Here is a 27,933-nt window from a genome sequence, read left to right on the forward strand (position 1 = left end):
TAACACGGGCAATGGATAGGTTTAAACTCAGCAGATGAGAGTCACTTAGCTGTAAATAACTGTAAATAACTGCGTGTAGAATATGTCATGAAGGCACACACGGCCTCAGGGCCTCTCTATGTCGGGTATCGAAAGCGTCCTGCCCCTCGGCCCCGTTCTCCTCTCGGAGGCAGGCCCCTCTTGGGCCCCGGGAATGAGGTTGGTCTGGTGGGTGTGATCCTTTCCCTGGGGGTCCAGGTCTGAAGCAGGGTAGTTGGCCAGGCTGCTATAGAAATTGTGGGTAGGCCCAGGCTCCTGATGAATGCCGGGAGGTCCTCTGGGGAGCGCAGGACCCGCCATTGAGAGTCTTTTTGCACCGCCAAGGAGAATGGAAACCCCCACCGGAACGGAAGTCCCTTTTCTTTCAGAACATCCAGAAGGGGCTTCAAAGTAGCGCGTTGGGCTAGAGTGTGCCTTGAGAGATCTGGCATTATGCGGATGGCAGAACCATTGTATGACAAGTTTGGCTTCTTCCTGGCTGCCTGTAGAATAGCCTCCTTTGCTACAAAGAAATGCACCCTACAGACCACATCTCTTGGGCGGGGATCATCCGGATCTGGGGGACGCAGAGCCCTATGTGCTCTATCGAGCTCTAGGGGGGCACCAGGCGGTTTCTTTAGCAAATTATTAAAAATGGAACGAAGGACGCCAGGGATGTCGGGAGCAGCTATAGATTCAGGTAGGCCTCTAATTCTTAAATTGTTCCTTCTATTTCTGTTCTCTTGATCATCAACGTGTTGTTGAAGGGCAAATAGCTGCTTAGACTGGTTTTGTACTGTCTCTTGGATAGATTGTATAGAGACTTGTGAATGTGATTGCTGCTCAGTGAGGGTATCAACCCTATGGGTGAGTGAGGAAAGATCAGATCGCAGTTGGATAAATTCTTGCTTACATTCCGCCACCACTTGATTAGCCAGTGCTGCGATGTCATTCTTGGTGGGGATCGCTTGCAGCAGTGATCGCAGGTCTGCCAAGGACGCCGGGCGGTCCTCCCTTGTCGAGGCGGCAGCGTAGGATAAATTGGGGTATGCACAGAAAGAGTCCTGTACAGCTGGACCGTATATCATTTGCTGTGCACTTTGGGGATTATTTATGCCGCTCCATGATGGTGATACGGTGACAAGACGAAGTGGGGCTACCCCTGACACCATGGGCCCCTTATTCATGGGCATCAGTGCACCCCCTTCCGGAACCCCGTCTGTGTCCCCCAGGCTCTCAGCCCAGGAGGATCCTGTGCACCAACTATTGGGTGAGGTGGGGGGCATTTCCATCTGGGGCGTCCCCCAGAACTCAGTGGCCGTCTCCCTGGATTCATGCGGTCCCCCTCCAGTCACTGGGTCCCCCAGGGGTTGTGTGTCCCCCGGCGAGGAAGTGTGGCTTATGTTGTTATTGCCGTTACTAATATGGGCCCTCGGCAGCAAGTCCCCCCTCCAGCCCCGCACCGGGGGCCTGGGATCAGGCAGTCTGTTAGGGGTATCCGCTGCTCCCGTCTGGGCCTCAGCTGCTCTGCGTGGAGCCTGTTCCCCCTGGGCCCGGGGCTGGGGCGGTGACTCATCCTCCAGGCCCGATCTCGCGTGCAATCCACGGCTGCACGCCGAGATCTCCCTGATCCCGCCGACACCAGCCGCGGGTGGACTGCGGGGACTCACCGCTCCCATCCGCGATGCAGCAGGGCATGAGGCAGGCGAGGTCGCGGCTGCGAGTGTCCCGTCTTCCAGCTCCGGCCTCCGGGGCCGCGGTTCAGGTAGGTGGGCGCCATCTTGGAATGGCGTCTGCAGCTTCACTAAGTCCCCCGCCGCAGGGCTTTGTTTCTTGCTCACCGCTGCTGTGGATCTCCCGGTGGGTCCTTTCGCATCATGGGGGGTCTCAGCTGCTTCACCCCTCTTTTGGGTCTCCGGGGTTGCTGTGTCCTCAGGCATCCGGACAGGGGCAGGACTCATTTCGGATTCTGCAGGCCGCAATTCTTGCTCCGGCTGCGAGGTTGCCCCCGATTCCTTGGAGCGGGTAAAGTAGGCTCCAATATTATTCAGGGGTGCAGGTGGCCGTCCTGGGGTGTTGAGCTTGCCCTTTTTGGCCGATGATTTGCCCATTTTATGTATATAATAGCCGGCTTTATGGAGGATTATAAGGAGCTCCAGAGAAGCACGTCTTTACCCTGCCATGTCCAGCTCCGCCCCCAACATTCATGATTTTTATTCAATTTATTTTTATTTTTTAGGTTTATTAGTAGTGATGAGCGAGTACTAAAAAGCTCGGGTGCTCGAAGCTCGGGCCGAGCCTCCCAAGATACTCGTGTACTCGGCCCGAGCACCGAGCCCAATGTTATCCTATGGGAGACCCGAGTATTTTTGTGAAATGACCACTGGCAGCATGTAGAAACCCTAAAAATGGCACAAAAGTCTCCGAAGAGTGCTCAAATGACATGGCAACAGCATGGGGAAGACCCCTTGAAGCATTTATCACTCAAAAGTCACAGCTTTGAATAATTTTGTCCGCGTTTTACGCCATTTTTACGGACTCACCAGAAAACCTTCCAAAATGACACCAAAATGATTTTTCATAGCGGAAATGTTAAGGGCACATACCCAATAGTGAGATAGAGCTAATGTATGTTACTTTTTGAGATCAATACATGAAAGATTTTACGTAAAACATTGTGTGGCACTCCGATGTCCCTGAGAAGAGACGTACATAAAGGCCTCTGAGTCTAATGTGCCCATTTTGAGGAACTGAGTCTTTGTAGTATTTTCCTTTGCCAGGGCAGTCCAAAATTGTGAGGTTCACCAATGCCCCTGCATACAGACGTGCATGATGGCCTGTAAACCTGAAGTGCCCATTGTAAGGAAGTGGGTCTATTGTAGTATAGCCCTTAGGCAGGGCAGCCAAAAATTGGGAGGCTCCACGTTGTCCCTGGATAGAGACGTGCATGAGGGCCTCAAAACATTAAGTGTCCAGTGTCAGGAAGTGGGTGTATTATAGTATAGCCCTTAGGCAGGGCAGCCAAAAATTGGGAGGCTCCACGTTGTCCCTGGATAGAGACGTGCATGAGGGCCTGTAAACCTGAAGTGCCCATTGGAAGGAAGTGGGTCTTTTGTAGTATAGCCCTTTGGCAGGGCAGCCAAAAATTGGGAGGCTCCACGTTGTCCCTGGATAGAGACGTGCATGAGGGCCTGTAAACCTGAAGTGCCCATTGGAAGGAAGTGGGTCTTTTGTAGTATAGCCCTTTGGCAGGGCAGCCAAAAATTGGGAGGCTCCACGTTGTCCCTGGATAGAGACATGCATGAGGGCCTCAAAACATTAAGTGTCCATTGTCAGGAAGTGGGTGTATTATAGTATAGCCCTTAGGCAGGGCAGCCAAAAATTGGGAGGCTCCACGTTGTCCCTGGATAGAGACGTGCATGAGGGCCTGTAAACCTGAAGTGCCCATTGGAAGGAAGTGGGTCTTTTGTAGTATAGCCCTTTGGCAGGGCAGCCAAAAATTGGGAGGCTCCACGTTGTCCCTGGATAGAGACGTGCATGAGGGCCTCAAAACATTAAGTGTCCATTGTCAGGAAGTGGGTGTATTATAGTATAGCCCTTTGGCAGGGCAGCCAAAAATTGGGAGGCTCCACGTTGTCCCTGGATAGAGACGTGCATGAGGGCCTCAAAACATTAAGTGTCCATTGTCAGGAAGTGGGTGTATTATAGTATAGCCCTTAGGCAGGGCAGCCAAAAATTGGGAGGCTCCACGTTGTCCCTGGATAGAGACGTGCATGAGGGCCTCAAAACATTAAGTGTCCATTGTCAGGAAGTGGGTCTTTTGTAGTATAGCCCTTTGGCAGGGCAGCCAAAAATTGGGAGGCTCCACGTTGTCCCTGGATAGAGATGTGCATGAGGGCCTCAAAACATTAAGTGTCCATTGTCAGGAAGTGGGTGTATTATAGTATAGCCCTTTGGCAGGGCAGCCAAAAATTGGGAGGCTCCACGTTGTCCCTGCATAGAGACGTGCATGAGGGCCTCAAAACATTGTTCCCATTGCAAAGGAGCGGGTCTCCTGTCGTTGTAATGTCCATTCTGCAAAGAATGGGCGAAAAAATTTACCACTGGGGGTATACCTGAAACAAAGGCCTAACTCTTGTAACGGTCATCATGGTGGCGCATGAGGAGAAGGAGGAGCAGTCCAGCGATTATCCAAAGTCCAGAAGTGTGTACCCATGGGTGACTGGAGGTACATGGCAAATTCCCGTTACAAACTTTAAATTCCGCTCTCATTTGCTGGTGGTGTGGTGAAGTCTGGCCCAATCCAACCCTTGTTCATCTTGATCAGAGTCAGCCTGTCAGCATTTTCAGTTGACAGGCGGGTGCGTTTATCTGTAATGATTCCACCTGCGGCACTAAAAACACGCTCTGACAAAACGCTAGCGGCAGGGCAGGCCAGGACTTCCAAGGCGTAGAGAGCCAATTCATGCCACGTGTCCACCTTGGATACCCAATAATTGTAAGGCACAGAGGAATGTCGGAGTACAGTTGTTCGATCTGCAAGGTACTCCTTGAGCATCTGGGCAAACTTAGGATTTCTTGTGGCACTACCCCGCACCTCAGGGGCTGTGGTACGTGAGGGGCTGAGAAAACTGTCCCACATCTTAAAGACTGTTCCCCTACCTCTGGCGGATTGGACTTGTGCCTCTCTCGGCTGTACGCCTTGGTTGTCCACTGATTCCTGACCTATGCCGCTAGCGTTTTGTGAGGGGAATGCTTTGCCTACTTCCGTGACTATGGCCTTCCGGAACTGCTGCATTTTGGTTGACCTCTCCGCCTCGGGAATAAGAGACATAAAGTTCTCCTTGTAGCGTGGGTCTAACAGTGTTACCAACCAGTAATGATTGTCGGCCAAGATGTTCTTAACGCGAGGGTCACGAGACAGGCAGCTTACCATAAAGTCAGCCATGTGCGCCAGACTCTTAACAGCCAGGACTTCAGTAGCCTGACCAACACGTTGACTGAACATGCTGTCCTCCTCCTCCTCCTCCTCCTCCTCATCTACCCTGTCCTCTGGCCAGCCACGCTGAACCGAGGATATGACTGGTGTGCATGTCATATCCTCAATTTGGCCGGAGATTTGCTCCATGTCTTCATCCTCCTCCTCGTCATAGTCCTCCACTGCACGTTGTGATGAGACGAGGCTGGGCTGTGTGTTATCACCCACACCCACTACTGTTTCTTGCTGCAACTCATCGCGCTCCGCCTGCAATGCATCATGTTTGGTTTTGAGCAGAGACCGTTTTAGAAGGCAGAGTAGCGGTATGGTGACGCTAATAATGGCGTCATCACCACTCACCATCTTGGTGGAGTCCTCAAAGTTTTGGAGGATGGTACATAGGTCGGACATCCATCTCCACTCCTCAGGTGTTATGTGTGGAGTTTGACCCATTTCCCGACGGCTTAGGTGATGCAGGTACTCAACAACTGCCCTCTTCTGCTCACATATCCTGACCAACATGTGCAGAGTTGAATTCCAACGCGTGGGGACATCACACACCAGTCTGTGAGCCGGAAGATGCAAACTGCGCTGAAAGCCGGCAAGGCCGGCTGAAGCAGTAGGTGACTTTCGAAAATGTGCAGACAGGCGGCGAACTTTTACCAGCAGATCAGACAGCTCTGGGTATGACTTTAGAAACCGCTGAACCACGAGGTTGAGCACATGGGCCACGCATGGAACATGTGTCAGCTGGCCTCGCCTCAAAGCCGCCACCAGGTTCCGGCCATTGTCACACACGACCTTTCCTGGCTTTAGGTTCAGAGGTGTGAGCCAGTGATCTGCCTGCTGTTTCAGAGCTGTCCACAGCTCTTCTGCATTGTGGGGTTTGTCACCTATGCAGATTAGCTTCAGCACAGCCTGTTGCCGCTTCGCCGAGGCAGTGCTGCAGTGCTTCCAGCTTGGGACTGGTGTGGAGGGTACAGTGGATGAGGATGCGCAGGAGGAGGAGGAGGCTGAAGAGCATGACATTCCGGAGCTGTAGAGTGTGGGTGAAACACTGACTGAGGTAGGGCCTGCAAACCTTGGTGTGGGAAGGACGTGTTCCATCCCTCGCTCAGACTGGGTCCCAGCTTCCACAATATTAACCCAGTGTGCCGTCAACGAGATGTAGCGGCCTTGCCCACAAGCACTTGTCCACGTGTCTGTGGTTAGGTGGACTTTGGGTGAAACAGCGTTGTTCAGGGCACGTGTGATGTTTTGTGACACGTGGTTATGCAACGCGGGGACGGCACACCGGGAGAAATAGTGGCGGCTGGGGACCGAGTAACGTGGGACAGCTGCCGCCATCAGGTCGCGGAATGCTTCTGTCTCCACCAGCCTAAAAGGCAACATTTCCAGCGCAAGCAGTCGCGAAATGTTAGCATTTAGAACTGTGGCATGTGGGGTGTTGGCAGTGTATTTGCGCCTGCGTTCAAAGGTTTGCTGAATGGATAACTGAACGCTGCGCTGGGACAAGGACGTGCTTGATGATGGTGTTATTTCTGAGTAGGCAACTGCAGGTGCAGGACCGGAGGAGGCTTGTTCGCAGGCAGCATGGACAGGGGATTGGCTCGCATGCACAACCAGCGAAGACGTAGCAGTGACATTAGCAAGCACTGCTCCTCGACTCTGTTGTACTTCCCACAAAGTCGGGTGCTTGGCTGACATGTGCCTGATCATGCTGGTGGTGGTCAGGCTGCTAGTTTTGGTACCCCTGCTGATGCTGGCATGGCAGGTGTTGCAAATGACCTTTTTAGAATCATCTGGATCCAACTTAAAAAACTGCCAGACTCGGGAAGACCTAACATTTGTACAGGCACCTTGTGTCGTGTTGTTGTTCCGGGGAACGGTTGCCTGACTTCTGCCTGGAGCCACCACCCTGCTTCTTACTGCCTGTTGGGATGCTACGCCTCCCTCCCCGTGTGCACTGCTGTCCTCGCTCTGCATATCCTCCTGCCAGGTTGGGTCAGTTACTGGATCATCCACCACGTCGTCTTCCTCTTCCGCACCCTGCTCCTCCTCCTGACTTCCTGACAATTGTGTCTCATCATCGTCCACCCCTTGTTGAGACACGTTGCCAACTTCGTGAGAACGTGGCTGCTCAAATATTTGGCCATCTGTACATACGATCTCCTCATGACCCACTTCAACATGAGCTGGCGAGAGGCCAGAATGTGCGAATGGAAACGTGAACAGCTCTTCCGAGTGTCCAAGTGTGGGATCATTAATGTCCGAGGACGTGTACTCAGCCTTGTGGTAGGAAGGAGGATCAGGTTCTGAAATGTGCGGTGCAGTATCACGGCTACTGACACTTGACCGTGTGGAAGACAGAGTGTTTGTGGTGGTGCCAATCTGACTGGAAGCATTATCCGCTATCCAACTAACAACCTGTTGACACTGGTCTTGGTTCAAGAGCGGTGTACTGCTGCGGTCCCCAAGAATTTGGGACAGGACGTGCGAGCGACTAGATGTGGCCCTTTGTTGTGGCAAAATTAGAGCTTGCCCACGACCTCGGCCTCTGCCTGCACCACCATCACGTCCACTTCCTTGTTCCTTGCCAACGCCCTTGCGCATTTTGCAATGCTGTGCTGACGTGTATTCACTAGACTTGGGCGTTATATCAAAGTTTGTGCAAATTGTGCACCTGTACGCTGCCACCGACAGGCACACACGTGCGGTTTTTAAATGCAAGCACGGACGCACTAAGAACCTAACAGGTTTTAGGAGCAAAAATTAATGATGAGAACTCTGACACTATCAGCCACTGCTGACTGACGTGTATTATACACTACACTTGTGCGTTATATAATAGTTTGGTAAAAACGCACACAAGTGCACCTGTACGCTGCCACCGACAGGCACACACGTGCGGTTTTTAAATGCAAGCACGGACGCACTAAGAACCTAACACAGGTTTTAGGAGCAAAAATTAATGACGAGAACTCTGACACTATCAGCCACTGCTGACTGACGTGTATTATACACTACACTTGTGCGTTATATAATAGTTTGGTAAAAACGCACACAAGTGCACCTGTACGCTGCCACCGACAGGCACACACGTGCGGTTTTTAAATGCAAGCACGGACGCACTAAGAACCTAACACAGGTTTTAGGAGCAAAAATTAATGGCGAGAACTCTGACACTATCAGCCACTGCTGACTGACGTGTATTATACACTACACTTGTGCGTTATATAATAGTTTGGTAAAAACGCACACAAGTGCACCTGTACGCTGCCACCGACAGGCACACACGTGCGGTTTTTAAATGCAAGCACGGACGCACTAAGAACCTAACACAGGTTTTAGGAGCAAAAATTAATGACGAGAACTCTGACACTATCAGCCACTGCTGACTGACGTGTATTATACACTACACTTGTGCGTTATATAATAGTTTGGTAAAAACGCACACAAGTGCACCTGTACGCTGCCACCGACAGGCACACACGTGCGGTTTTTAAATGCAAGCACGGACGCACTAAGAACCTAACACAGGTTTTAGGAGCAAAAATTAATGACGAGAACTCTGACACTATCAGCCACTGCTGACTGACGTGTATTATACACTACACTTGTGCGTTATATAATAGTTTGGTAAAAACGCACACAAGTGCACCTGTACGCTGCCACCGACAGGCACACACGTGCGGTTTTTAAATGCAAGCACGGACGCACTAAGAACCTAACACAGGTTTTAGGAGCAAAAATTAATGACGAGAACTCTGACACTATCAGCCACTGCTGACTGACGTGTATTATACACTACACTTGTGCGTTATATAATAGTTTGGTAAAAACGCACACAAGTGCACCTGTACGCTGCCACCGACAGGCACACACGTGCGGTTTTTAAATGCAAGCACGGACGCACTAAGAACCTAACACAGGTTTTAGGAGCAAAAATTAATGACGAGAACTCTGACACTATCAGCCACTGCTGACTGACGTGTATTATACACTACACTTGTGCTTTATATAAGAGTTTGGTAAAAACGCACACAGGTGCACCTGTACGCTGCCACCGACAGGCACACACGTGCGGTTTTTAAATGCACGCACGGACGCACTAAGAACCTAACAGCCGCAGCCCCTAGTAGAAGAGCAATAACGTATAGGAGGAAAATCGGGTGCGTGCCGCGCTGTCACCAAAGGAAACTGATGTTAATTATTTCATCTCTTTATTCTTTTTTCCGGTCAATGTGTTTCAGAGATCACTGTCTCCTTCATCAGGGCAAAAAAAGAACAGTATGCAATCAAAGGAGGAAGAACCTCTATATATACACATATGGAGCTACGTCAGAGGACTGACTGCTGTATTTCAAATACTGCCGGGATGGTCAACTGTTACAATACCGGCCATAAAAGTTCTCAAGTGATATATTGAGAAACATTTATAAAATCACTGGGGTATAGTGTTTCAAATTTCATCAGCTTTTTGAGACAAAAATCAGAAAAAGAAGAAGAAGAAGGACAAAATGAAAAAAAGAAAAAAAAGAAGAAAAAAAAAACAAAAAGGGAGCATTGAGCTCCAGACCCTGTATTGAGTCTTAGAAGTGTAGTGACAAGTGCATCTGTCCACAACCCTGTAAGGGTGAACGGGATGACGGACAAGAAAAATTATGTTCGTGGCAAAAAATGGTGGTGTTGCTATATAAAATTGCATTAAGAATAAAGAAAGGAAAAATTTCTTTATAAAAGTAGTGAAGAAAAAAGTGGAAAAAAGGGGAGTGTAAGCCATTTTACTAATAAATAGTGATGAGCGAGCATGCTTGTTACTACTCGGTACTCGCACGAGTATCACTGTACTCGGTCTACTCGACGGGGACCGAGTAATCTCGCGATACTCGTGCTGTACTCGTGGTCTTCATCCCTGCATGTTGGCGCTCTTTTGAGAGCCAGCCCTCATGCAGGGATTGGCTGGCAGACCACTGCAATGCCAGCCCTGTTAGTTGTGGAATTGCAGTGATTGGCCGGCCTGCACAGCGTGACCGAGCCTTTATACCGGCGGGCGCACAGCTATCCAGACAGTCAGTGCAGGGAAAGGGTCGCTGCTTCAGGGAAAGGTTTGCGGCCCTTTATAGCTATTTCCGTAGCAGGGCTGCAAACAGTGTGACCAAAAGTCCTTCTCAGGACTATTCTAGTTGTATACAGGCAGGCAGGGTATAGCCAGGTCGGAGTACAGTAGCAGAGTCCTTCTCAGGACTATTGTTGCTGTATACAGGCAGGGTATAGCCAGGTTGGAATACAGGCTAGAGACCAAAAGAGTCCTTGTCAGGACTATTGTAGCAGTATACAGGCAGGCAGGCAGGCAGGCAGGGTATATAGCCATTCCTAGTGGTGACCGTATACCAGCCTTCATCATATCTGGGGCTGGTGTACACAGTCTAAAACAGTCCTGATAGTGTCAGACTTCTCAGCAATTGTCGCTCCTAAAACCTGTTAGGTTCTTAGTGCGTCCGTGCTTGCATTTAAAAACCGCACGTGTGTGCCTGTCGGTGGCAGCGTACAGGTGCACTTGTGTGCGTTTTTACCAAACTATTATATAACGCACAAGTGTAGTGTATAATACACGTCAGTCAGCAGTGGCTGATAGTGTCAGAGTTCTCGTCATTAATTTTTGCTCCTAAAACCTGTGTTAGGTTCTTAGTGCGTCCGTGCTTGCATTTAAAAACCGCACGTGTGTGCCTGTCGGTGGCAGCGTACAGGTGCACTTGTGTGCGTTTTTACCAAACTATTATATAACGCACAAGTGTAGTGTATAATACACGTCAGTCAGCAGTGGCTGATAGTGTCAGAGTTCTCGTCATTAATTTTTGCTCCTAAAACCTGTGTTAGGTTCTTAGTGCGTCCGTGCTTGCATTTAAAAACCGCACGTGTGTGCCTGTCGGTGGCAGCGTACAGGTGCACTTGTGTGTGTTTTTACCAAACTATTATATAACGCACAAGTGTAGTGTATAATACACGTCAGTCAGCAGTGGCTGATAGTGTCAGAGTTCTCGTCATTAATTTTTGCTCCTAAAACCTGTGTTAGGTTCTTAGTGCGTCCGTGCTTGCATTTAAAAACCGCACGTGTGTGCCTGTCGGTGGCAGCGTACAGGTGCACTTGTGTGCGTTTTTACCAAACTATTATATAACGCACAAGTGTAGTGTATAATACACGTCAGTCAGCAGTGGCTGATAGTGTCAGAGTTCTCGTCATTAATTTTTGCTCCTAAAACCTGTTAGGTTCTTAGTGCGTCCGTGCTTGCATTTAAAAACCGCACGTGTGTGCCTGTCGGTGGCAGCGTACAGGTGCACTTGTGTGCGTTTTTACCAAACTATTATATAACGCACAAGTGTAGTGTATAATACACGTCAGTCAGCAGTGGCTGATAGTGTCAGAGTTCTCATCATTAATTTTTGCTCCTAAAACCTGTTAGGTTCTTAGTGCGTCCGTGCTTGCATTTAAAAACCGCACGTGTGTGCCTGTCGGTGGCAGCGTACAGGTGCACAATTTGCACAAACTTTGATATAACGCCCAAGTCTAGTGAATACACGTCAGCACAGCATTGCAAAATGCGCAAGGGCGTTGGCAAGGAACAAGGAAGTGGACGTGATGGTGGTGCAGGCAGAGGCCGAGGTCGTGGGCAAGCTCTAATTTTGCCACAACAAAGGGCCACATCTAGTCGCTCGCACGTCCTGTCCCAAATTCTTGGGGACCGCAGCAGTACACCGCTCTTGAACCAAGACCAGTGTCAACAGGTTGTTAGTTGGATAGCGGATAATGCTTCCAGTCAGATTGGCACCACCACAAACACTCTGTCTTCCACACGGTCAAGTGTCAGTAGCCGTGATACTGCACCGCACATTTCAGAACCTGATCCTCCTTCCTACCACAAGGCTGAGTACACGTCCTCGGACATTAATGATCCCACACTTGGACACTCGGAAGAGCTGTTCACGTTTCCATTCGCACATTCTGGCCTCTCGCCAGCTCATGTTGAAGTGGGTCATGAGGAGATCGTATGTACAGATGGCCAAATATTTGAGCAGCCACGTTCTCACGAAGTTGGCAACGTGTCTCAACAAGGGGTGGACGATGATGAGACACAATTGTCAGGAAGTCAGGAGGAGGAGCAGGGTGCGGAAGAGGAAGACGATGTGGTGGATGATCCAGTAACTGACCCAACCTGGCAGGAGGATATGCAGAGCGAGGACAGCAGTGCACAGGGGGAGGGAGGCGTAGCATCCCAACAGGCAGTAAGAAGCAGGGTGGTGGCTCCAGGCAGAAGTAAGGCAACCGTTCCCCGGAACAACAACACGACACAAGGTGCCTGTACAAATGTTAGGTCTTCCCGAGTCTGGCAGTTTTTTAAGTTGGATCCAGATGATTCTAAAAAGGCCATTTGCAACACCTGCCGTGCCAGCATCAGCAGGGGTACCAAAACTAGCAGCCTGACCACCACCAGCATGATCAGGCACATGTCAGCCAAGCACCCGACTTTGTGGGAAGTACAACAGAGTCGAGGAGCAGTGCTTGCTAATGTCACTGCTACGTCTTCGCTGGTTGTGCATGCGAGCCAATCCCCTGTCCATGCTGCCTGCGAACAAGCCTCCTCCGGTCCTGCACCTGCAGTTGCCTACTCAGAAATAACACCATCATCAAGCACGTCCTTGTCCCAGCGCAGCGTTCAGTTATCCATTCAGCAAACCTTTGAACGCAGGCGCAAATACACTGCCAACACCCCACATGCCACAGTTCTAAATGCTAACATTTCGCGACTGCTTGCGCTGGAAATGTTGCCTTTTAGGCTGGTGGAGACAGAAGCATTCCGCGACCTGATGGCGGCAGCTGTCCCACGTTACTCGGTCCCCAGCCGCCACTATTTCTCCCGGTGTGCCGTCCCCGCGTTGCATAACCACGTGTCACAAAATATCACACGTGCCCTGAACAACGCTGTTTCACCCAAAGTCCACCTAACCACAGACACGTGGACAAGTGCTTGTGGGCAAGGCCGCTACATCTCGTTGACGGCACACTGGGTTAATATTGTGGAAGCTGGGACCCAGTCTGAGCGAGGGACGGAACACGTCCTTCCCACACCAAGGTTTGCAGGCCCTACCTCAGTCAGTGTTTCACCCACACTCTACAGCTCCGGAATGTCATGCTCTTCAGCCTCCTCCTCCTCCTGCGCATCCTCATCCACTGTACCCTCCACACCAGTCCCAAGCTGGAAGCACTGCAGCACTGCCTCGGCGAAGCGGCAACAGGCTGTGCTGAAGCTAATCTGCATAGGTGACAAACCCCACAATGCAGAAGAGCTGTGGACAGCTCTGAAACAGCAGGCAGATCACTGGCTCACACCTCTGAACCTAAAGCCAGGAAAGGTCGTGTGTGACAATGGCCGGAACCTGGTGGCGGCTTTGAGGCGAGGCCAGCTGACACATGTTCCATGCGTGGCCCATGTGCTCAACCTCGTGGTTCAGCGGTTTCTAAAGTCATACCCAGAGCTGTCTGATCTGCTGGTAAAAATTCGCCGCCTGTCTGCACATTTTCGAAAGTCACCTACTGATTCAGCCGGCCTTGCCGGCTTTCAGCGCAGTTTGCATCTTCCGGCTCACAGACTGGTGTGTGATGTCCCCACGCGTTGGAATTCAACTCTGCACATGTTGGTCAGGATATGTGAGCAGAAGAGGGCAGTTGTTGAGTACCTGCATCACCTAAGCCGTCGGGAAATGGGTCAAACTCCACACATAACACCTGAGGAGTGGAGATGGATGTCCGACCTATGTACCATCCTCCAAAACTTTGAGGACTCCACCAAGATGGTGAGTGGTGATGACGCCATTATTAGCGTCACCATACCGCTACTCTGCCTTCTAAAACGGTCTCTGCTCAAAACCAAACATGATGCATTGCAGGCGGAGCGCGATGAGTTGCAGCAAGAAACAGTAGTGGGTGTGGGTGATAACACACAGCCCAGCCTCGTCTCATCACAACGTGCAGTGGAGGACTATGACGAGGAGGAGGATGAAGACATGGAGCAAATCTCCGGCCAAATTGAGGATATGACATGCACACCAGTCATATCCTCGGTTCAGCGTGGCTGGCCAGAGGACAGGGTAGATGAGGAGGAGGAGGAGGAGGAGGAGGACAGCATGTTCAGTCAACGTGTTGGTCAGGCTACTGAAGTCCTGGCTGTTAAGAGTCTGGCGCACATGGCTGACTTTATGGTAAGCTGCCTGTCTCGTGACCCTCGCGTTAAGAACATCTTGGCCGACAATCATTACTGGTTGGTAACACTGTTAGACCCACGCTACAAGGAGAACTTTATGTCTCTTATTCCCGAGGCGGAGAGGTCAACCAAAATGCAGCAGTTCCGGAAGGCCATAGTCACGGAAGTAGGCAAAGCATTCCCCTCACAAAACGCTAGCGGCATAGGTCAGGAATCAGTGGACAACCAAGGCGTACAGCCGAGAGAGGCACAAGTCCAATCCGCCAGAGGTAGGGGAACAGTCTTTAAGATGTGGGACAGTTTTCTCAGCCCCTCACGTACCACAGCCCCTGAGGTGCGGGGTAGTGCCACAAGAAATCCTAAGTTTGCCCAGATGCTCAAGGAGTACCTTGCAGATCGAACAACTGTACTCCGACATTCCTCTGTGCCTTACAATTATTGGGTATCCAAGGTGGACACGTGGCATGAATTGGCTCTCTACGCCTTGGAAGTCCTGGCCTGCCCTGCCGCTAGCGTTTTGTCAGAGCGTGTTTTTAGTGCCGCAGGTGGAATCATTACAGATAAACGCACCCGCCTGTCAACTGAAAATGCTGACAGGCTGACTCTGATCAAGATGAACAAGGCTTGGATTGGGCCAGACTTCACCACACCACCAGCAAATGAGAGCGGAATTTAAAGTTTGTAACGGGAATTTGCCATGTACCTCCAGTCACCCATGGGTACACACTTCTGGACTTTGGATAATCGCTGGACTGCTCCTCCTTCTCCTCATGCGCCACCATGATGACCGTTACAAGAGTTAGGCCTTTGTTTCAGGTATACCCCCAGTGGTAAATTTTTTCGCCCATTCTTTGCAGAATGGACATTACAACGACAGGAGACCCGCTCCTTTGCAATGGGAACAATGTTTTGAGGCCCTCATGCACGTCTCTATGCAGGGACAACGTGGAGCCTCCCAATTTTTGGCTGCCCTGCCAAAGGGCTATACTATAATACACCCACTTCCTGACAATGGACACTTAATGTTTTGAGGCCCTCATGCACGTCTCTATCCAGGGACAACGTGGAGCCTCCCAATTTTTGGCTGCCCTGCCAAAGGGCTATACTACAAAAGACCCACTTCCTGACAATGGACACTTAATGTTTTGAGGCCCTCATGCACGTCTCTATCCAGGGACAACGTGCAGCCTCCCAATTTTTGGCTCCCCTGCCTAAGGGCTATACTATAATACACCCACTTCCTGACAATGGACACTTAATGTTTTGAGGCCCTCATGCACGTCTCTATCCAGGGACAACGTGGAGCCTCCCAATTTTTGGCTGCCCTGCCAAAGGGCTATACTACAAAAGACCCACTTCCTGACAATGGACACTTAATGTTTTGAGGCCCTCATGCACGTCTCTATCCAGGGACAACGTGGAGCCTCCCAATTTTTGGCTGCCCTGCCTAAGGGCTATATTATAATACACCCACTTCCTGACAATGGACACTTAATGTTTTGAGGCCCTCATGCACGTCTCTATCCAGGGACAACGTGGAGCCTCCCAATTTTTGGCTGCCCTGCCAAAGGGCTATACTATAATACACCCACTTCCTGACAATGGACACTTAATGTTTTGAGGCCCTCATGCACGTCTCTATCCAGGGACAACGTGGAGCCTCCCAATTTTTGGCTGCCCTGCCAAAGGGCTATACTACAAAAGACCCACTTCCTTCCAATGGGCACTTCAGGTTTACAGGCCCTCATGCACGTCTCTATCCAGGGACAACGTGGAGCCTCCCAATTTTTGGCTGCCCTGCCTAAGGGCTATACTATAATACACCCACTTCCTGACAATGGACACTTAATGTTTTGAGGCCCTCATGCATGTCTCTATCCAGGGACAACGTGGAGCCTCCCAATTTTTGGCTGCCCTGCCAAAGGGCTATACTACAAAAGACCCACTTCCTTCCAATGGGCACTTCAGGTTTACAGGCCCTCATGCACGTCTCTATCCAGGGACAACGTGGAGCCTCCCAATTTTTGGCTGCCCTGCCAAAGGGCTATACTACAAAAGACCCACTTCCTTCCAATGGGCACTTCAGGTTTACAGGCCCTCATGCACGTCTCTATCCAGGGACAACGTGGAGCCTCCCAATTTTTGGCTGCCCTGCCTAAGGGCTATACTATAATACACCCACTTCCTGACACTGGACACTTAATGTTTTGAGGCCCTCATGCACGTCTCTATCCAGGGACAACGTGGAGCCTCCCAATTTTTGGCTGCCCTGCCTAAGGGCTATACTACAATAGACCCACTTCCTTACAATGGGCACTTCAGGTTTACAGGCCATCATGCACGTCTGTATGCAGGGGCATTGGTGAACCTCACAATTTTGGACTGCCCTGGCAAAGGAAAATACTACAAAGACTCAGTTCCTCAAAATGGGCACATTAGACTCAGAGGCCTTTATGTACGTCTCTTCTCAGGGACATCGGAGTGCCACACAATGTTTTACGTAAAATCTTTCATGTATTGATCTCAAAAAGTAACATACATTAGCTCTATCTCACTATTGGGTATGTGCCCTTAACATTTCCGCTATGAAAAATCATTTTGGTGTCATTTTGGAAGGTTTTCTGGTGAGTCCGTAAAAATGGCGTAAAACGCGGACAAAATTATTCAAAGCTGTGACTTTTGAGTGATAAATGCTTCAAGGGGTCTTCCCCATGCTGTTGCCATGTCATTTGAGCACTCTTTGGAGACTTTTGTGCCATTTTTAGGGTTTCTACATGCTGCCGGTGGTCATTTCACAAAAATACTCGGGTCTCCCATAGGATAACATTGGGCTCGGTGCTCGGGCCGAGTACACGAGTATCTTGGGAGGCTCGGCCCGAGCTTCGAGCACCCGAGCTTTTTAGTACTCGCTCATCACTACTAATAAACCTAAAAAATAAAAATAAATTGAATAAAAATCATGAATGTTGTGTTATAACAGGAAATTCGGTGTAAGAATGAATATCCGGGATGAGAGTTCAGCGAATGAGTTATAGAAATTGTTACAAAAAGGAGTGTGTACGGTTTATGCGTAAATTTTCAGAATGCGTACATGAAAATTATATGTATGTGAGAATGTCCCCCATGCTTTGTAAAAAGTTATTTATGAAAATGTAAATAAAATATATAAAAATGCCTAATTATTTATAATTTATGAGAAAGATATATATGTATGGAAGAATGTTATAAGGTGTCCAAGAACCATAAAGAAAAAGGGTGCATATATAATGTTAGAGGTCTAGAGTTCCACCAGGCTATATCACCCCTAAAGAAATAGAAAGAAGACCTTACTACCTGTGTACCCCAAAAAAAGCTATATTTCTTAGCCAGGATTATGGTGGAGATATGCACAAGTGAAATAAGAATATAAAGTAATACAATAAGATTATAAAACCAATATGTGTGCATTCATGCACCACCCGGTACGCTACCCTTGCCAAATTGCTCACTCTAGATCCCCACACGATCCATGAAGCCGTTCCCCCGGTCACACCGCCTGCTGCCGGTTCCCACTCATCCCTGGGGGAGTTAGGCGAGTGGTATCGAGAGCTACATGTCGGCACTGATGATACCCCCATACACCACAAGGAAGGGGTATACCGGGTGGTACAGGAGTATGAGCGGGTTTTTAGCAAGCACCCTCTAGATTTTGGGCAGATTAAAGGGGTTCAACACCACATCCCTACCGGTACACACTCCCCTATTAAAGAGAGATACAGGCCTATTCCCCCTGCGCACTACCAATGCGCCAAAGACATATTGAGGAACATGAAGGAGGCAGGGGTTATTAGGGACAGCTGTAGTCCCTGGGCCGCTCCGTTGGTGCTGGTTAAGAAGAAGGATGGCACCATGCGGATGTGTGTGGATTACCGGAAGATTAACCAGATAACGCATAAGGATGCTTACCCTCTGCCCCGCATCAAAGAGTCCCTGGCCTCGCTGAGAACCGCTAACTACTTCTCCACCCTTGACCTCACCAGCGGGTACTGGCAGGTGGCCGTGGCACCGGAAGACCGAGAGAAGACTGCCTATGGGACCGTTTTGCTGTACTTGGATGATGTGATTGTGTACTCACAGACGTATGAAGCCCACCTGGAGCACCTAGCCGAGGTGTTCGCGTCCCTTGCCAAGTATGGGATGAAGTTGAAGCCCTCAAAGTGTCATCTGCTGAAACCCAGAGTGCAGTACCTAGGACATGTGGTTGGTGCGGAAGGTGTCGCCCCCAACCCCGAGAAGATCACCGCCATCCAAGACTGGCCGAGACCGACCACAGTGAGGGAAGTGAGGCAGTTTCTGGGCCTGGTGGGATATTACCGTCGCTTCATTAAGGGGTACACAAAGATGGCTGCCCCCATGCAAGACCTCCTCGTAGGACAGACCAAGGGTGGTAGATCCCTAGTAGCCCCATTGGTGTGGGAAGAAAAGCATGAGGAATCCTTCCGCCAGCTGAGAACAGCCCTGACCGGAGAGGAAATCCTAGCGTACCCTGACTACAGCCGCCCATTCATCCTCTACACCGACGCCAGCAATGTGGGCTTGGGGGCTGTTCTATCCCAGGTCTAAGACAGAAGGGAAAAGGTAATAGCTTATGCTAGCCGAAAACTCCGACCGACTGAGAGGAACCCTGAGAACTACATCTCCTTCAAGCTTGAGCTCTTGGCACTGGTGTGGGCTATCACCGAGCGGTTCCGCCATTACCTGGCAGCAGCCAAGTTCACCGCGTACACAGACAATAACCTGCTGACCCATCTAGATACGGCCAAGCTGGGCGCGTTGGAGCAGCGGTGGGTGACCAGGTTAGCCAACTACGATTTCACCATCAAGTACCGGGCCGGCCGTACCAACGTCAATGCCAATGCACTCTCCCGGATGCCCCACCTGTCGGAAGAGGGGCCAGAGGATGATGACCTCGAAGAGATCGAGTTGCCTGCATTTCACCGGCCATTCACTGAGAAGGTGCACGTCTACCAACAACGGGTGAACCTGGATCCGCTGCCCCGACAGGACTGGCAGGAAGCTCAGGACCAGGCACCTGCTGTCCGCCTGGTCAAGACTCTAGTGGAACAGGGTTCTGCTGGGATAGACCCTGCTGCCCCTGCCGAAGCCCAACGTCTGTGGCAAGAACGGACCCGGCTATACCTACACCAGGGGAAGTTGTATCGCGAGCTGATTAATCCAAAGACTCACGAGAAGATCCGCCAGCTGGTGATTCCCCAGGCTAACGTGCCCACCGTCCTGCAAGCATACCATGATGGTGCAGTGCACTTCGGGTGGAAGAAGCTAGAGATGTTGTTAAGAGAGCGGTTCTATTGGAGTGGAATGCGGGAATCTGTGGAGGCCTGGTGCCGAGAATGTGGCCCTTGCGCATTGAGAAGGAAGGACGAGGCCAGCCAGAAGGCACCCCTACACCCGATCATTACACACCAACCGCTGGAGCTGGTTGCCCTTGACCATGTAAAGCTCACCCCCAGCCGAAGTGGGTACACCTACGCTCTGACCATCGTAGACCACTACTCGAGGTTCCTGGTGGTTGTCCCAGTTAAGGACTTAACCGGCCGCACCGCTGCTAAGGCTTTCCAGGCTTATTTCTGTTGACCGCATTGGTACCCGGAGAGGGTGCTTACCGACCAGGGTCCGGCCTTTGAAGCAGAGGTATTCCAGGAATTCTGCCAGTTGTACGGCTGCAAGAAAATCCGGACCACGCCTTACCACGCCCAAACCAATGGCATTTGTGAAAAGATGAACCACTTGGTCCTGGGCCTCCTCAAGACGTTACCACTGGAAGAGCGGAACCTGTGGCTGGAGAAGCTACCTGACCTGGTCGATATGTACAACAACATCCCTTCCAGCTCTACGAAATGCACTCCAGCATACCTGATGAGAGCTCGTCCCGGCCGGCTACCAGTGGATCTGGAAATGGGCTTGGAAGCTTCAGAAGCACTCCTGTCGACAGCTGAATGGGACACTCGGCGGAGGACACAGTACCGACAGGTCCAGGAGTATGTTGAAAAGAACTTGTGCCGGAGTCGGGGACAACAGGAGCAGTGCTTCAACAAGAAGGCGCCTGCCGGTTCCTTCCAACCTGGGGATGTAGTGCTGAAGCGGAAAAGAAGGGCCCACAAGCTGGATGATCAATGGGAAAAAAACCCGTATGTAGTCCAGCCCACAGGATGGGAGAATGGGAAGGCCTACCAGATCAGCCGTGACCAGGGGGGGACTTTGGCCACGGTTTCCCGAGACCACCTGAAGAAGTGCCCACCAGCATTGAGAGTAGCGGATGAGGCTCCAGTTCCCAGTCCAGTGGAGAAGGAAAAAGAGGTAATCCACACCATGATGGGTGATTTTCCAGCAGACTGGCCTACACAGAACGGTGCGGTGATCCTTCCAGTGATACTGTTCCCACAACCCGTGGATGAAGAAATGATGGAAACGGTTAACCGCGAGCCAGTGCCCAGGGAGGTACCTGTACCCAGCTCCCCTACGCCTCCGCCTGCCCCACATGATAGCAGGGAGGAGGAACTGACTGTTCCCTCTGCCCCACTGCCTGTCACCACTGACACCGGACCCCGAAGGTCCACTCGCCCCAACCTAGGTAGACCCCCACTTAGGTACAGGGAAACTACTCTTTAAAAGGGGGGGCTTTATGTGTTGAGTGTACCAGTTTGAAAGTTTTAAATGATAAGTAAAGATGATCAACCAAAGAAGTTTACCTGATTGAACCGTGATTAAACCGGCCGTTGCCGGCAACTGTTGTCCCCGTAGGGACTGTGCAACCATTGCGTAAGGAACTGCTTACGGACAAGCCCGAGAACTTGCAGGGCAACCACAAACTTAGTGCAATGTAAATAAAAATGTTTGTTGGCTTGACACCGTTACCGCCTCCGGAGAGGCTGATTTGGGAGGATGGGCCTGGAGGAAAGGGATGGCCTAGGCCCGCCACTACCGTAACCGGTGGCGATCCTCCGGGGGTTCATGGGTCCCCTTGGACGTGGGCCCCCTGAAAGAGACAGAACCCGCTCGGGCAACTTGGTGCTGGACTGGGGTCAAGGGGTGCTGCCCGCTTCTTAGGGGCAGCATCAGGGCCAGGTTGTTTGGGTGGGAGAAGAGCGGAAGCTGTACCGTTGTAAAATGTTTATGATGCTTTTACATGTTTTACCGTTTTATTCTTTTTCAGTTGTGAAAATAAAACCGGTGATGGACGGGCAGCCCGCGGACGGTCTGCATTTTACTATAGGGGAATGTGGCGCCCTGGACAAGCCAGGTCGTCACAGGTACTACACCAACACACTCTACACTCCGGCTAGGCACACCGAAGCTAAACACAAATCCTAGTTGCCTTCCTCCAGGGGCTGATGTCCACACCAGGGGGTGGGCCAGGCGGTTGATCCCACCCACCGAGGAGTTCACAGTCCTGGAGGCGGGAAAAGGAGTCAGATTAGAGATCAGTTTTGGAGTTAGAGAAGTGAAGAGGAGAGGAGACTGACCGTGTCCGGGTGTGTGGCCCGGGCACTCAGCAAGGTTGGCAGACGGTGGTGACCTTCTGCAGGAGAGGCTGATTGGAGTGAACCGTACGGACCGGGGATGGGCGGTGGCCCGCCGGTACCAGATCGGGGAGTGAAGAGAAGCCAGCACCATCCGGCAGGGCCTACGGACCCCGACCAGGCTAGGAGTCGCCGTAAAACCGGTCAAATCCGTTAGCGACAGGAACCTCCAGGGTTTCCCAGCAGTCAAGACCCGATTGAAGGCAACAGCTCACACCGTAGAGGGAAGCACAGTCACCGCCAAGGCTACAGTTCCCAGGGCCAGAGCCTGCGGGCAAAAGGGGCTCCCTCAGCATCCATCCAAGCTGGGGAGCGGGTTACCGGTGGGAAGCCCGCTAGATTTTGGGGGAATAAAAGGGGTCCAACACCACATCCCCACAGGTGCACACCCACCCATCAAAGAGAGCTATAAGCCAATACCACCTTCACATTGCCAGTGTACCAAGGACATGTTGAGCAACATGAAGGCGGCTGGGGTTATCCGTGACAGTTGTAGCCTTTGGGCAGCTCTGTTGATCCTGTTAAAAAAGAAGGACGGCACCACTCCCCGTATTGAGGAATTGCTAGCTGCATTGAGAACTGCAAATTATTTTTCTACCCTTGATCTCACTAGTCACTATTGGCAAGTGTCCGTTGCTGAGGCAGACCGGGAGAAGACCGCCTTCGCCACCCCTATGGGTCTCTGCGAGTTCAAAAGCATGCCCTTCGAGCTGTGCAATGCGCCAGGAACCTTCCAGAGGCTGATGGAATGCTGCTTGGGACAAGATTTTAGGGTGTATAAAAAGGGAGATTAGATCCCGTGATCCCAACGTATTGTTACACCTCTATAAATCACTTGTAAGGCTACATCTGGAATATGGGAACCAGTTTTGGGCTCCACATTTTAAAAAGGACATTCAGAAGTTAGAGTCAGTTCAAAGGTGGGCAACTAGACTACTACAAGGAATGGAAGGCCTCCCATATGATGACAAGTTGAAAAAGTTATTAAGTGATTATTGGCTGCAATGGGGCTTTCTGGCTGGTGCCAGCCTCTCTTCTTAGCACACAGGAACCACAATCCCTACACCATGCTTCAATGGATTCTCTCATCCCAGCCCAGTAAAACTACATATTTTACACAGTCATAAGCAGCCAAAAGGGATCTATTCTATTCAATTGCAAATGATCTAGATAAGACTGAGAATAAGATACTGCACGGGACATAGCAGAGTTGGTCAAGTTGAGTGGAGATGAGTTTGCTATTTGGCACAGCTTTTTGCATCAATAAAGCAAGTAAAAGGTGTGAAAGATAAAAAAAAGGGTGAAAGTGTGAAAAGTGAATTGGCCAAATTGAGGTGCATATAAAGTTTTTGCTTTCTTTCAATTCACTAATGGGGCTCATTTGAATCAGGTGAATTGAGTTCTGCTTTTGGAAACTGGGTTAAGAAGGGGTGCACCGGTCCTGGAGGTACTGCAATACCAGGTCAATGCGTGGAGTGGACAGAGCAAGATTTTTTCCATCTCCTTGTTCTAAAAATCCATTTAATATATGGTCCCCAGAGAGGGGACGTATCAGATATTAAACTGATAAGAACAGATTTAATTTTTTTTTTTTTTTCTGTTTATCAGTAGGACTTCAAAATAACAAAGGTGATCGCCTCCCGTTGCCTGGGAACCGTCCAGGCACAAGAGGGCTATGTGTCACCAGAAGGCGCACACACTTCCTCAAGGCCGGCAGACGTGCAATCCCAGGCACCTTCCAGTACCGACCAAGGTAGCGTCCTCCGAAACTACACTTGATCTTAGCCAAAAGGCCGAGAAGCTATAACCCGAATTGGTTACGGCCTTGAGTGGCACCCTGGCCTATACCGGACACATCTTAGGGAGAGGGAGACAAACCCACGCCTACAGAAGACATTTTGTCACCCAAGCCAACCCTTGAAAAGGCTGTTTTGCAGAGCAAAAACAAGAAGAATGGTGCTTTTTGCAGCCGCCGCCCACTGCAATGAATCTGAATAACTCCTCCTTTTGGACACAAGCACCTCCCCTCCCCCTTGCAGTCTTTCCAATTCATGATACAAAAAGACGGACGGACAGGACAGGACAGGACAGGCTGCCTGACTTTCCGTCACTGCCACCCTTTGCCATCCTTGCCCGTAGAAAGCCCTTTCATCATCCCCAAACCCTAATCTTTTCCCTTCCCTTCCCAGATGCGTCTCACTCCCTTTCATTAGGAAGTGAGCGCAGCCTTTTCTCCGTTCTGCACATGCGCGACGTTAAACACAAATGCGCAGGCGTGCGTTCCATTACCCTCACTGCATTCCACTCCCATACAGGAAGTGGGCGCAGCTATTACTACGGTCGCACATAAAAGAACCCACGGCCACCACTGCACATAGCTGACTCCACCACAGGACACCCACTTCTACACCAACGCAGGTAAGACAGGATCGGCACCTCTATGCTCCCGTTACAATCAGGCTCAGTCACCATGTGATAACGCTCTCAACTCTTTAGTTGCAGGCTCCCCTTGCTTCACCTCCATTGGCTGTGCTGCCATTTCCTCTCCCACCTGGAAGGTATACTTTATTCCACTATTTTCCTGTTTCTCTCTTCCCCCTTTTCCCATAACCTACTTTTATCTGCATTTGTGGGGTATCTATATGCTATTTACATTTACATCATAGTTTTATTCATTAATATGGAAGGGAAGAGTGCCCATGAGAGTGTTGAACTGCGGAGAGCAAGAGATTAAGCTGCTCCGATTTGCCACCATTGATAAGCTGTTCTCAGTAGATACACATGCTATCCAAACAGCAGCATCCACCATTGCTTCAGCCCACCCATTCAGTGACAGCTCACCAAGTCAGCCATAGGAGTGGTGTAAGGAATTACACGTAGGCACTGACTCCACACCTTCACATCACAAGAAGGGGGTCTACAGGCTAGTGCAAGAATACGAGCAAGTCTTCAGCAAACATCCGCTAGACTTTTGAAGAATAAAAGGGGTCAAACACTACATCCCCACAAGTGCACACCCACCCATCAAAGAGAGATATAAGCCAAAACTACCTGCACATTACCAGTGTACCAAGGACATGTTGAGCAACATGAAGGAGGCTGGGGTTATCCGTGACAGTTGTAGCCTCTGGGCAGCTCCGTTGGTCCTGTTAAAGAAGAAGGACAGCACCACTCCCCTGTATAGAGGAATAGCTAGCTGCATTGAGAACTGCAAATTATTTTTCTACCCTTGATCTCACTAGTCGCTATTGGCAAGTGTCCGTTGCTGAGGCAGACCGGGAGAAGACCGCCTTTGCCACCCCGATGGGTCTCTGCGAGTTCAAAAGCATGCCCTTCGAGCTGTGCAATTTGCCAGGAACCTTCCAGAGGCTGATGGAATGCTGCTTGGGACACCGAAACTTTGAAACGGTACTGCTATACCTTTATGATGTTATTGTTTATTCTAAAGCAAACAAGATTTTAGGGTGTATAAAAAGGGAGATTAGATCCGGTGATCCCAACGTATTGTTACCCCTCTATAAATCACTTGTAAGGCCACATCTGGAATATGGGGTAAAGTCCTGAGCAGGTTGATAACCATTGGTTTGAGCATGGTAGGGTGTAGTGCGCATCTTCCTGCATCGGTAAAAGCTGCAGAAGTCCTTGAAGATTTCCGCTTCAAAGGCTGTGCCTTGATCTGTGAGGACTCTCTCTGAGTAGCCATGAGGTCTGCATAAGTGTGCTTGCAAGACCTTCGCTGCAGTATGGGCCATTAGATCTTTGACTTGTACCACAACCATAAATCTCGAGTAGTTGTCTACCATCGTAAGTGCATACGTGAGCTCGCCTCGATATTCTGCAACAAAACTCCCTTTTTCGATTTCAGTTTCAGCAAACACTCCTCTTCCTGTAGAAAATATTTATCATTACCTAAGACAGTCATTCTAATGCATGACAATATTAAGGCAATTTAGTTAAAACTTGTTTTAACTCACCTTTAAGGGGATTGATGTATTTCATGGTCAATCCAGGTTTGTCAGTAATGGCACTGACATAATGTATGGCGTCTTTTTCGGGCGTTATCCTTTGCCTTTTCATTGTGAAAATCCAGTTGCCTATATCAAAGCAAATTCTACTACTTGTAAAGTATGCAGAAAATGAAATGTAGAACATATAACATCAACTGCTTAGGAACGCATCATAGGTTAGTACTTAAAAGGATATTGTCATGTTCTAGTCATAATGCAAGCTGGACATTTTTCATGTTACCCTGTAATCGCCGGCCTGTTCTAATGCTCACAAGCTAAGATATAGGCTCAGCTGCTAAGGCTTCCCTCTGCCTTCTGAATGAAACTTGAATATGTCTGGGTCACTGTGTATATAGCAGGTGCTCAGAAAAAATAAGAGTCAATTCAATAAAAATAGCTCTGGCACACTATAGTGATCAATAACGTAAGAAAAGAACTCTTGGAATGCTGAAAATTCTTTATTTGTGCAAAAGGATAATTCATCCAACGTTTCGACCTTGTTTTTAGGTCTTTATCAAGGATAAAGTTATCTAAGATCATAAAGGGTTACAAAACCATATAAACACGTAATTAGTACATAGTACAACATAACAGTACAATATATTGCTACTTGAGAGTACAATGGGTCAAATGACCATGATGCACATACAAAAATTTTTTCCAAAGCCATAGTGAAAACATTTGTACTGAGGAAAGAAAATTTCCACATGACCTATCTGGAGAAACATTCTGGATCAAACAACCAAAAATAGTCAAGCAGGTAAATACACACCTATATGGATAACAGGATGATATGTGTTCAATTGTATAGCGTCATTGCCATTAAGGTACAAATGGAAAACTTGCAATCCTATATAGTGAAGGAAATGAACACATATCATATCAAAGAACACAGGAACATGGGTGTGAGAAAAACTTCAATGTTTATACTTTGTTCTTTATAATGGTGTGAACATGTATATGTCTCAGTACCTTATGCACTTGAGAATTCTAGTGAGTAGATCATGAAAGCCTATTTCAGAACTGGAATCAGTAAATAATTGTAGGTGGAATCTAAATGAAAAGATGGTACAAGTGTTATCATGACACGTGGGCTATAACACAATGGACCGTGTGACAAAGAAGAAAGGAGAGAAAGAAGAGGAAGAAAATGCAACTACCTGTAACATTACGTGATAGTCACTGGTAAGTATCACTTGACAATTCAAGTGAAAAAGGATTCCTTTATTAGTGGGTGTATTATAGTATAGCCCTTTGGCAGGGCAGCCAAAAATTGGGAGGCTCCACGTTGTCCCTGCATAGAGACGTGCATGAGGGCCTCAAAACATTGTTCCCATTGCAAAGGAGCGGGTCTCCTGTCGTTGTAATGTCCATTCTGCAAAGAATGGGCGAAAAAATTTACCACTGGGGGTATACCTGAAACAAAGGCCTAACTCTTGTAACGGTCATCATGGTGGCGCATGAGGAGAAGGAGGAGCAGTCCAGCGATTATCCAAAGTCCAGAAGTGTGTACCCATGGGTGACTGGAGGTACATGGCAAATTCCCGTTACAAACTTTAAATTCCGCTCTCATTTGCTGGTGGTGTGGTGAAGTCTGGCCCAATCCAACCCTTGTTCATCTTGATCAGAGTCAGCCTGTCAGCATTTTCAGTTGACAGGCGGGTGCGTTTATCTGTAATGATTCCACCTGCGGCACTAAAAACACGCTCTGACAAAACGCTAGCGGCAGGGCAGGCCAGGACTTCCAAGGCGTAGAGAGCCAATTCATGCCACGTGTCCACCTTGGATACCCAATAATTGTAAGGCACAGAGGAATGTCGGAGTACAGTTGTTCGATCTGCAAGGTACTCCTTGAGCATCTGGGCAAACTTAGGATTTCTTGTGGCACTACCCCGCACCTCAGGGGCTGTGGTACGTGAGGGGCTGAGAAAACTGTCCCACATCTTAAAGACTGTTCCCCTACCTCTGGCGGATTGGACTTGTGCCTCTCTCGGCTGTACGCCTTGGTTGTCCACTGATTCCTGACCTATGCCGCTAGCGTTTTGTGAGGGGAATGCTTTGCCTACTTCCGTGACTATGGCCTTCCGGAA

At 49.7% G+C, this 27,933-nt stretch overlaps 1 pseudogene; it reads right to left on the reverse strand.

Annotated features, from left to right (window-relative positions):
• Nucleotides 1-23,261: 23,261 nt before the first annotated feature.
• LOC142288133 (U2 spliceosomal RNA) lies at nucleotides 23,262-23,470 on the reverse strand (annotated as a pseudogene).
• Between the last annotated feature and the right edge of the window lie 4,463 nt (nucleotides 23,471-27,933).

The sequence above is a fragment of the Anomaloglossus baeobatrachus genome, unplaced genomic scaffold, assembly GCF_048569485.1.
Source record: "Anomaloglossus baeobatrachus isolate aAnoBae1 unplaced genomic scaffold, aAnoBae1.hap1 Scaffold_789, whole genome shotgun sequence".
NCBI classification, from domain to species: Eukaryota; Metazoa; Chordata; class Amphibia; order Anura; family Aromobatidae; genus Anomaloglossus; species Anomaloglossus baeobatrachus.